Here is a 12,293-nt window from a genome sequence, read left to right as displayed (position 1 = left end):
ATACGCTTTTGTGCACAAACTTTAAGGAGAGTTTGGAGTTGTGATGCAGAGGACTCGGAGACCGGGGGTTGGTGGACCACGCAGGCTTGCAGCCACTCCACTGCCCGGGCAACGAAGACATTCATAAATTTGTCTGGAAATTCATATATTGTCGCTGTTGAAGTTCGCGATTCGATTAAATACGTTTTCTAGCGGCTTCTAGCGGCTGCATGGGATCACGTAAACCGATGGCCTAGGGTACAGTACCGTATTATACGGATATACATCTAAACAAAACTAGTCAACTCATTTTTTGTTTGACCAGGTAAGGCCCACTGAACTATATGTCTATATTTCAGAAGCGACCTGGCCGCAAATGATGGCCCATTGAAGTGGCTTCATCGCGTGGAAATATCGAGCGACCACGGGGAGAGAAGGCATACGAACTCGAAATATACAGGCGTCAGGGTCGGGTTCCAACCGAAGACCTTCTGTAGACCTGGCGAGGTAGTTAACATCTCGCCACCGCAGTGCCCCATCAGTTCTACCACGTCGCGATTCGATTACAGTAATATATCAACCGATACACAACCACTGTCTGCTGAATGTTACACGCTGCACCGTGTGAGCGCTTTCCTGCTCTTTACGCGCGTGAGTTTTCTAGAGGCACCCGACAACGGCGACAACGAATGCGCTCGGCAAAGGGAACTGGAGGCCCTTCCACCAGCAGTGGCCCTGGTCCAGCTATTGCAGGGCTGCGCTTTAATATTTTATTTTTTACTCCGGGGGTTTCCTCCCGCACGCAAATGAAACCACGGTCGCCGGGGGCTTAGTTTTTCAGTCCGATGTTATTTTGCGGAACACCTGCCTGGCTAGCTTGGAGGATGTATAAATTATCGGCGTAAGGCACTACTACTACTATCACGGTTGGCTACGTACGGTGCGAAATAAATTCAACATGCATTCTGTAGTACAGTACAAGCTACGTCTATCCATAATAATCTTTTATAAATAATAATAATATTGCCCTGAGCAGCATTCCTGAACTGTTCCATTTGAAATAAGCAGCGATGTTCAAGTCGGACAAAGTGTGCCGGTTACACACCTGAGCCACGCCGCATGAGACACACCCAATACCAATACAGCCGCCACAAAGTGACGGTGACCACGGCGCCTGTGCCAGGCTAGGTGCACTCGACTCAAACGCACGTCTTGAGTGAGACTCGACGCACCCCTCCTTGTTTAAGCGCAGACACACACACAGAGAGAGACACAATTTACGATCGTTATAAAGTGGATAACGGCAAAAACATGCCGTATTTTTTCACTTCCCACACGCACGCTTCCAGAAAGACGGCTTGGACTTCGAACCACGATGGATGTTGCTCGCTCGCTCTCTCCCCCCACCACCACCACCACCGCCAACCCAGCAACACAACGAGCCCGCGTGTGCAATTCATTTGCTACTTTGTGTGCTGCGGGGAGCGGTTGTCGCGGTAGTTCGAATTTGAGACGCCCCTGGCTCTCGGCTCGCCGCCCTCTCCTAATGGAAACAGGTCGCAAGTTGCAACACAACATTAGGGGAAGGGGGTTGTGGGAGGGGGTAGAGAGGTGGTGGTGGTGTTGGTGGTGGTGGGGAGGGTGGGGCACGCGGTTGGGTGGGAGAACATTGGAAGACAGAGACGAGAGGGGCAACGGCTGTGGTGATACGCCACCTCCTGGTCCGAGCTTGCCCAATGCAATTCCTTACATGGCGTTTACTGCTGCTGCTTACTGCTGCTGCTTACTGTTGCTGCTTACTGCTGCTAACTACTGCTGCTGCTGCCTCCCGCGTGGGTCGACACTTCGCGTGGCCTTTGAAGTGCACGTAGCCTGGTACAAGCGCCGTGGGGACGTGACCGCCACTTAGTAGCGAATGGCGGTTGTGGTTGCCTGCCCCAGGTCCACTCGGCCTCACACGAGTGCCTGGTGCGGTGTGAGAATATAATAAAAAAAATCACTGGGGAGACAAAGGCGGCCGGGTGTGCGGTGCTGGCCACCCACCGGCTCGTGTGTCGTGATGGCCTTCATAGGGGCGACTCGCTCACAGCACTTGCCCCTACAGTCAGTTAAGGCTACACGGGGGATCTTGGTCTTTTTCTGTGTTAGCAGTGGTGCGCAAGCACAATTAACACAAAACAAGTGAACACACTCGTCAACATTACTGCCTTAAAATAATATATATATACAATCGCTGATAATATGTGCTATGACGAAAGGTCATTGCCCGAAACGTCGCCGATTACATGCTTATTGTTTTAAGGCAATACCGTACTGAAATAATTGAGGACACATCGGGGATGATGACGGTCACCGGATTTTAAGACGCGATTTTTTTTGTTCTGCCTGCATTTGAGAACGACCCGTTGACGGGTGCGTCTTATAATCCGGTCGTTGTGCTCGCCTGTGGGTATGACCACATTTTTGCATACGTTTGGGGTGGGTGGGGGGGGGGTGCGTTGGCCCCCTGCACCTGTGTGCCATCGTCCAATTCGATGTGGAGCGGTGGTGCAGCGGTTAGCGCACTTCATTATGAACTCCCCACCCCGCTTCCCGACCCTTTCCAGCTGGATTCGATTACGGGCCATGAAACAAAGGTTCAAACGTGTGCATCCAACGTGTAATCATCATCAGTCATGGTCAATCCGCTCACTGGATGAAGGCCTTCCCTAGCCCGCCATTGCTCACGATACCGTGACGTCACAATGCACCTCGCACGTGGCACAGGGGCTGATCAATATCGCTCCATCTCCCTCGGTCGAGACGTCCTCGCGGATGCCACGGGGCGCATGCGGCCGTGAAAAGCATCCCGTTGGTAAACGCGCGATTCGATGCGCGTCACGCATATTCAATGCGGCTTAAGAACCAATATTAATCGATTAACGGATGCGTTGTTGTTCAGCTGAGAATCACGACTCATGCATCAGCAGGGTATTTGTCAACGTAAGAAAAGTGAAAAGAGAGGCCGCTTTGAAAAATCGGCCCTTTATGTATGTATGTTGAACTTCTTACTGGTAGGAACCTCTGGTTACACCAGCCCACAGGGGATTATTGTGTCCGTCCGTCCGTCGTGCAGGAAGGGGCTGGGTGGGGAGGGGTTCGGTTGGGGAGGGGCTGGGTGGGGAGGGTGGGGCTGGGTGGGGAGGGGCTGGGTGGGGAGGGTGGGGCTGGGTGGGGGGTGGGAGGGGTGGGGCTGGGTGGGGAGGGGCTGGTCACCCCGTGGTGCCGTTATAAAACTCAACGTTTAATCTACTCACGCCGGCTTGTGCCCGCCCTCACAGTCGGGCATATTTGCGGAATACACCACGCCGCCGTTGACCCTGGCCATTGACTGAGCAACCCAACGTTCCTACCAGCTCCCTCCGCAGGAATGTGTTTAGCACCGTACATAGCCAACCGCGCTCATCGCACGTGCGAAATCTTTATCTAAATACTTGTTGGTTCTTTCGGTAAAGTCACGTGACTTTACCGAGGAAACCAAAGGGTGTGGATTCCCGCGGTCACGAAAGCTTCAAATCAAGATATTTATCTAAATACTAGCAGAAGTACCCGGCGTTGCCCGGGTGAAAAATATATTTCTTAATAACCTTACATATATACACAAATGGGCTGCTACCCCTGCCCCCCCCCCCCCTAGCCACGATCTCCTCGGCCGCTGTGCAGTAATATGTACGGCCTATAGTGTGGTGGGGTGTCGAGGCCTAGTACCATGCAGAGCCTCCGGCCTCGCCTAAATTGCCCACCCGGCTGAGGCTGGGTACTGGGGCCGTTACCCCCCCCCCCCCCACGCGCTACAATAATACTGTCTAATCGCTATAATTTTATTATCTACCGACCCTATAATAGTAATTGCACACATTGGGGTGGGAGGGGAGTGAAGAAGACGTGAAACTTTGATGAATTTACCTCAGAGTCGCGTGTTAATGCGTGCGCATATTTTTAACGGGAATTAAAAATGGCGTCCACCCCGCAGCGAATGCGTCGCTACCCGTTGCCAGGGGCAACCGCCGTGGAAAACCAAACGGACCAATCGTGTCTCGCAAATCCCTCACATTTCGTCCAATGAAACTGCGTATGGTCCGGCGACACACAGACAGACAGACACACACACAGACAGACAGACAGATTTGCGATTTTATATATATAGATGTATCTCTGCGACTCGATGTACCCTCGCCTTGGCTATGAAGATGACTGCAAGACGATCTACTGCCTACCTTGCCGTGGCATCTCGAAACGTCCGCCTTGGGAGATGTATCGCATTGACATTTAAGTGAGCTCTCTTACGTAGAACACAAGAAGAATGATGCATTGTGGGAGGAAGTCGATGAAATGGTTGCATCTTGAAGCAGGCATCGGCAGTCAAGCTAAAGTGTCTTCGCACTCAAGCGCGGCAGGGTGATGCTTATTTCGGTTGGCGGCTTGTGTAGATTCCCTCGTTCCTCTAGCAGCGAAACCTTATTGTACGTGACAACATGTTGATGTTGATGTGTATGATGTTGATAGTGTTTGGTGCTATGATGTTGATGTTGATAGTGTTTTTGCTATGATGTTGATGTTGATGGTGTTTGCTGTTATGATGTTGATGGTGTTTGCTGTCGTTGGACGAGATCCTTTCGTCGGCCGAAGACGATTAGTTTTCAGCTTAATTTTTTTTTTACGTTATTTGAACTTTTCCTCGAATGACTGAAAAGGCCAATCCCGGAACGACAGAGCCTGCTACCGCCACCGTTGAATCACCTCTCTAATTGTCTCGATCCATGCATGTCTGTTGAACTTCTTTCGCACCGTACGTAGCCAACCGTGCTTATCGGAGGTGGCGGGGAAGGCCAACAAACGTGCGCCTACCAAACGCCAGTTTTCTCCGTCGCTTGCCAGATCTTCGAAACCGTCGTCGACGTTGAGGTCAAAGTCTACGAGATCACGCTCAAGGGGACGTTCTTGAATCGGAGTGTTGAAGAACTACCACCGAGTCTCGTTCCGCGTCCCTTCAATGTGCTCAGAGGTTGCACGCAGGAGAACAAGAAGGCCTGGTGATGCAGGCATTGATGAGAAGGAAACTGGCGCTATTTGGACGCACGTGTGTAGGATGGACGACGAACAGGAGAATTAAACGCGTGTTGTTTGTTCGGACAAAGTGTAAGTGACCGCGGAGAGAGAGGAAGGACCCGGCAGAGAGAATGGCTTGACGGCGACACGAGAGATTTGTGCGCCTGAAAGATGTGGCCACTACTTGAGCACACGGGGCACAATACAGCGGGAAGTGGAAGGAAATGGCCAAATGTGCATTTGACACCTACGTGATGATGATGATGATGACATCTCTTGGCTTTTGATATCTCACCAGGGAGCATGCCTTTTGGTGTGAGCCCGTCTGGCATCTTGTGAACGTGAGCAGCCGCAGTCGCTTCTGAGTATTATTCCACTCAAAACAAAGAATCTGATGCTGGAATTTGTATTTCATGTGATAGCAATAACAGTCAACAAACAGATCATCAGCTCACAGCACAGTGTGGCAATAATGAGTAAGCTCCACTGCGATAATTTTTATTATATATAAAACCATTATTATATTAATGCCAACAAACATTCGCGGTGGGTTGTGTACGCATTTCTATTTTAAAAAAATTGCACACACATGAAAGTCAGAGTCATTTCCGCAACATCTGACAGCATCAACTCATTATTTACCCCTTGCAACGACCGCACGGTGTAGCTTCGCGATGTCAGAAAACTTGCACACGTTTTTTTTTCTTTCCGTGAACCTCTCCTTCGTTAGCATTTGATGATTTATAAATGCGCAAAACAAGTCTATCTGCAGCCTGCAGCGGTGACATCGTGGAGGGTATATTTATTTAATTATACTCTGACCAGAAAAAAAAATGTGCTTTGGGAATATACATGTTACCATTATTCTGATCGTCATCTCCAGCTGAATTCGAATCGTTCATTCCTCAATGACTGTAGTACTGCTCGCATCCGACGATTGAATGACAACTGCCTGAACTACAGACGGGGATGCAAACGTACAATTTGTGCTCGGTGTAGCCGGAAAACAGATTTAATAACAAGCGTGAAAACGCATCGCTGGATGAAAGCCGTGTCAGTCGTGGAGGCAGCTTGACCATACTTTACCCAGCTGGTCAGCGTGGGATAGTGAAGGGGACGGATCAGGACGAGTTTGAGATGTCATTCAGCACCGATGTTAGCCATGGCCAGGAATAGCACCCGTGGCCACTTGGGTGCATCGCAGAGGTCCGCCCGCTACCCATTGAGTCACTGCTTCCTTCGTGGATAATGGATTGACAGTCACAATATTGTCAATGAATCCCTTAAAGAAAACTTTACCATAGAATACAGCGGTAAAAGTTGTTACGTCGTAAATGTATCTAATTGTAATCAAATGCAGACAATCAAAGACAGACGTAGATAAGCGTTTCCAGCGTAGCCGACAAAGGCTGTTGGGGCAAGTGTTGTTAGCGAGCACCTGTTAACGCCTGTACGATGCGCCGTCGAGTGGAGTGGCCAGTATCACACTTGGCCACGTGTTTTTCCACAGTGCTGGTGTTTTACACGCTGCACTAGGCACTGCAACCTTTAAGGCTAAGTCGACCTTGGGGGAGGGTAGGACCAGTTCACTAATTGACACTTGTTTTGCTTGCTCTAGCCGGGAATCCAACCCAGGTATCCGGGTTCGCAGGGCATTGCATTAACCACTGTTGCAACCGTTCCCCCATAAAAAAAAAGTGTTAACACAAAAACACAAATCTCCCATACTGTATAGCCTGGAACAGACTGTTGGGGCCGTACAGCGCACGAGGGGGCGAGTGGCCAACACCACGACTGGCCGCCTTTGTCTCCCCAGTGGCGATGTTTACACACCACACCAGGCACTTATTTGAGGCTGAGTCGACCGAGGGGAGGCCCAGGACCGGTTCACATAACCATCACCGGTGTGGGCCGTGAGGTGGGAGTCGAAGTCGGGTCACGTGGTTCATAGCGCAGCGCTGCGCTAACCGCTGCACCACCGCTCCCCACGCTCCTCACACACACACACACAGACAAAGATCCCCATATAGCCTGGAACAGACTGTTGGGGCAAGTGTTGTTAGCGAGCACCTATGAAGGCCGGAACGGCACACGAGGGGGTGGGTGGCCAGCACCACGCCCGACCGCCTATGTCTCCCTAGTGGCAATGTTTACACACCGCACCAGGTACTCATTTGAGGCTGAGTCGACGCTCCTCACACACACACAGACACACACACGGACAAACACACGCACTGACAAACACACACGCACAAGCAGACGCAACGCACGTAGGAGCGGGTGCCTGCACGCATTAACTTTCATGGGATTTTTTAAACAATTTGCTTTTCATTTTAATGGCAACTTGTTAGGGCAGAGCACGGGGGGCATTGTGCGTCCAACGCGCGCGTGTGCCCCTGTGGCAAGAGGTCAATCGCAAACGCGACAAACAAACTGCTCGCCGCAACCCCACGCTAACAATGTAATGGCCATTAAGTCCACGGGGTCTCCGAGTCCATCTCCTTCCCCAGAGCTTTTACCATAACAATGCGCCAATTTCAATGCGCGCATCAACGCGTGCTTTTTCTTTTTTCTTTTTGGAATTTGGCAGAGACAAAAAGTGCGCGCACAAAATGCGCAGCGAGTTTTTTTTAACGATCAAGTAATCGAGCAAAAAAAAGCACGGCGGGGTAGTGAGGGTGTGGGGGGGGATGCGAGAGGGGTGGTGGCGTGGTGAGATGCGGAGACATTCTAGATTTGAAGCTTTCGTGACTGCAAGGATTCATACTCTTAGGTTTTTTCGGTAAAGTCACGTCGGTGAAAAAATTAAAATAAAATAAAATAAGTTAAAATAACTCAATTAAATCACGACGTTTCGGAGGCAACACAAGTCTCCGTCTTCAGGTGGGACCGTCACAGCTAAATTTACTATATCAAGTGAGATTTTTTAGCTGTGACGGTCCCACCTAAAGACGGAGACTTGTGTTGCCTCCGAAACGTCGTGATTTAATTGAGTTATTTTCATTTATTTTCATTTTATTTAATTATTATTATTTTTTTACCTACGTGACTTTAGCGAAAAAACCTAATAGTATGCGGAGACATGTTTAGAGGTAAGGTTTCTGTGAGTGTCCACCAAGGGCCGGAGGAATGGGGAGGCTGCCTGGAGGGGACACTTGCAGAAGTGACTTTACCGAAAGAACCAAAGAGTATGGATCCCTGCAGTCACGAAAGCTTCAAATCAAGATTAAAGTATGGAAGGAATGGAGAGGGGAAGAGGGGAACGAGCGAGAGGTCACAATCAGAATGAGAATGTTAATTTCTACTATTAAGCTCTATTTCACAGATGTCCTGTCGGGAAGGCATGGCCATTGTTACAGCTCATCGTCATCTTCGCCGTCACCATTATCGATCCACTGCTGGATGAAGGCCTCCCTAAGCCGCCACCGCTCGCGATCCTCGCAAATCGCTTCTTGGTGGACGTACTTTCGGATGCTTCATTTGGCTGCCGATCCATCATTATTTTTATTGTCCGCGCGAGTACGGTACGGTGGTGGCGCACGCCTCTAAGGCATTACTTTGAAGACGTGGTTTGTCGAACCCACAGCCTTAGTGGCCCATGAATGGAAGGGTATAAAGTGGGATGTTGACTACTCTGCAGATATGTTGAATGTTGTCTCTTCCTAGGAAGTCGGTTTTTTCGTGTGGGCAATTCACAATATCCACAACATTCTGGCTGTTGCCTGATAATGCCGGTTGTAGTTACCGGCAAAACGGCGAGCTCAAATTGTCAATGTTGTGGCTTTACTCTCCAACACACCGGTGTTGCTGTACTAGTAACTCATTGACACGTTTTGTTTACGTGGCAAACCATACTAATTGGCCGTGTTTACGACACGTTTGTATCTACGCGATCTAACCCAAGACAAATCCCCTGTTATGGACAATATTGGTCGCGATAGTCTCCGTGCTTTACCCGTTGACGCATTCTGTTTGGTGTTTTGGGTGTCCTTGGCTGCCCACAAATGGGGAGACACGAAGATGTTTCACTCCTCTTTAGCCTCATCAGCAGGCTACAGCCTTCTCCGGACGATGCCCGCAGCGTTACTAGGAGATGAGATCGCGGATGAGAGTTATGGCTCCCTTAAAAGTTGCAGCAAGATTTTAATTTGTGCAGGCAGCGCTCGTCTGAATCGTATTTCACGAGTGACGGCGCTGCTGCTTACGCATACGCACACACATTTACCAAGTTGATATTAAAAAATATATATTTAATGACAATATAATGAACATCGCTCTTCGTCTTACCTGGAGTTGCCTTCACTGAGTCTTAAGAAATCTTTACAGGAGCGCGGGTCGTGGGATCGGGGATGCTTGGCCAATCCCAATTTTTCTTGTCTAAATCTCAACCGATGAGACGCAGTGTCACAACGAAACATCGCGGCTGCATCTGCGAGCCGCATGCCGTGCAGGCAGTCGGTGTGTGTGTTCGGTGTGGACTCGTCAGCCAAGCACGCAATTGCCATTCATTCTCGAGCTCGTGAAGCACCCTCCCTATCTCCTCGTCATCTCGCCAAACAGCGCTGTCGTCGTTACATCTGGTGAACGAGCACGAGACCAGAGTTGTTGTTGTTGTTGTTGTTGTTTTTGTTGTCGTTCGAGTCCGACCAATCAACGGTGAGGGTAAGTGGGGGGGCGCGTTAAAATGAATCTGACGGCTCACTTGCCCAATGAATGACAGAAGCCCATCCGGCCATTGGCTGTTAGCAAGTGTCTTTGAAAAAAAAAAACATCGCGTAACTAGTTAGTTAGGGTCCTAATGAAACCCGATGGGGGTGTTTTTTTTTTACTTAAAATTCAATGAATATGTTGTTCTCTGGATTCCTTTCACACGCGCACACTCTCCGGACCTTAATCCGTACTTTGTCTTTGCTCCGTTGCCCTTTGAAGTTCAAGGGCACGGGTCCAGCTCCAATCAAAGCACTTCTTCATTGACGTTTAATCAAGAGATGAATAAATAATCTCTAAATCTGTGCTCCCCGGGAAGGAGGGAAGGGAGGGGAGGGAAGGGGGGTAAAGAACCCCCTCCACCCACCTATCCACCACCTCCATCCTCTTCCCCCCCCTACCCCCCCCGACAAAAAAAAGCCAAACTGGAGATGCCAGCGCCAAATTCGCTTGGATCACCGCCGCAGAGAATAATTTTGTCTGGGACATTTTTTTAATGTCTTTTGCGCGCGGTCATCTTTTAATGGGCTGAGAGAGAGAACATCAAATTAATCATTCCGGTTTGTCAGTAAATCAGCTCGCGAATACCGCGGAGGAGAGATGAGTTTCGGCACCCCGCGCAGAGGGCTGCGTCTCCAGCGGTCGGGTGCGAGAGAGCAGCGGTCGAGGTGTCGGGGTGAATCGCTCGGGTCCCGCTGCGCCGTCGTTTCTAAGCCTCTGCCCCTCATCCCCCGTGGTACCGTGCGGCAAACTCGGCATTGGGTGCGACCAGGGCTGACGCTGCCCTTGTTTTGTTGTGTGTTTGTCCCACTCACCCAACTCATCCAATTCACCCGACACACCCATCTCGTCCCACTCACCTCAACTCGTCCCACTCACCCAACTCACCCCACTCACCCAACTCGTCCCATTTACCCAACTTACCCCACTCACCCCAATTCACCCCACTCACCCAACTCACCCCACTCACCCATCTCGTCCCACTCACCTCAACTCGTCCCACTCACCCAACTCACCCAATTCACCCAACTCACCTAACTTATCACACTCAACCAACTCACCACAACTCACTCCACTTACCCCACTCACCCAACTCACCCCACTCACCCATCTCATCCCACTCACCCCAATCACCCTAACTCACCCCAACTCACACCACTCATCCAACTCGTCCCATCCACCCCAACTCACCCCAACTCACCCTACTCACCAAACTCACCCCAACTCACCCCCCTCACCAAACTCACCCAACTCACCCCACTCACCCCACTCACCCCACTCACCCCAAGTCACCCCCCTCACCAAACTCACCCCAACTCGCCCCACTCACCCAACTCACCCCCCTCACCAAACTCACCCCAATTCACCCCACTCACCAAACTCACCCCAACTCGCCCCACTCACCCCAACTCACCCCACTCACTCCACTCACCCCCACTCACCCCCCTCACCAAACTCACCCCAACTCACCCCACTCACCCCACTCACCCCACTCACCCCAACTCACCCCACTCACCCCAACTCACCCCCCTCACCCAACTCACCCCACCCACCGAGCCGCTGCTAGAACTGTGCTGTTGTGTATCATTGTGGTTCAACGCGAATGGAATTGAAAATCGCGATTTCTGGGTCGTCCCGTCGGTCGGTGGTGGGTAGTTGGGTAGTTAGGTCGGTAGGTAGTTAGGTAGTTAGGTCGGTAGGTAGTTAGGTAGTTAGGTCGGTAGGTAGTTAGGTAGTTAGGTCGGTAGGTAGTTAGGTAGTTAGGTCGGTAGGTAGTTAGGTAGTTAGGTCGGTAGGTAGTTAGGTAGTTAGGTCGGTAGGTAGTTAGGTAGTTAGGTCGGTAGGTAGTTAGGTCGGTAGGTAGTTAGGTAGTTAGATCGGTAGGTAGTTAGGTCGGTAGGTAGTTGGGTCGGTAGGTCGGTAGGTAGTTAGGTCGGTAGGTAGTTGGGTAGTTAGGTCGGTAGGTAGTTAGGTCGGTAGGTAGTTGGATCGGTAGGTCGGTAGGTAGTTAGGTCGGTAGGTAGTTAGGTAGTTAGGTCGGTAGGTAGTTAGGTCGGTAGGTAGTTAGGTCGGTAGGTAGTTAGGTAGTTGGGTAGGTGGATAGTTAGGTCGGTACGTCGGTGGGTAGTTGGGTCGGTAGGTAGTTAGGTCGGTAGGTATTTAGGTCGGTAGGTAGTTGGGTAGTTAGGTCGGTAGGTAGTTGGGTCGGTAGGTCGGTAGGTAGTTGGGGATGCAATTATGGTGAAATTAGCGTAAACGACACTGGCATGGAAGGACGTCACAATGACTGGAAACATTCAGAGTGTCATTGTCACCTTGATGATGGCTCTGTTTCGTCAGTGTGCGTCTTGTTTGTAAATATCCGGCGGCATCCCCATTGCTAACCAAAGCAGCCACCACCAGATTTTAGTTTTTTTCCATTTTGCTTGTAAATCTGACGAGTAAGAGCCTACTGTTAAGATGTGAATGATATCGATCCATTGTAACAATCATCATCATTTACGGACGACCGCCTCCCC

Source organism: Lethenteron reissneri, chromosome 14, assembly GCF_015708825.2.
Source record: "Lethenteron reissneri isolate LAM-NWPU_2019-01 chromosome 14, ASM1570882v1, whole genome shotgun sequence".
NCBI classification, from domain to species: domain Eukaryota; kingdom Metazoa; phylum Chordata; class Hyperoartia; order Petromyzontiformes; family Petromyzontidae; genus Lethenteron; species Lethenteron reissneri.
The sequence above is the reverse complement of the archived record's forward strand: the minus strand, read 5'-3'. Positions refer to the sequence as shown.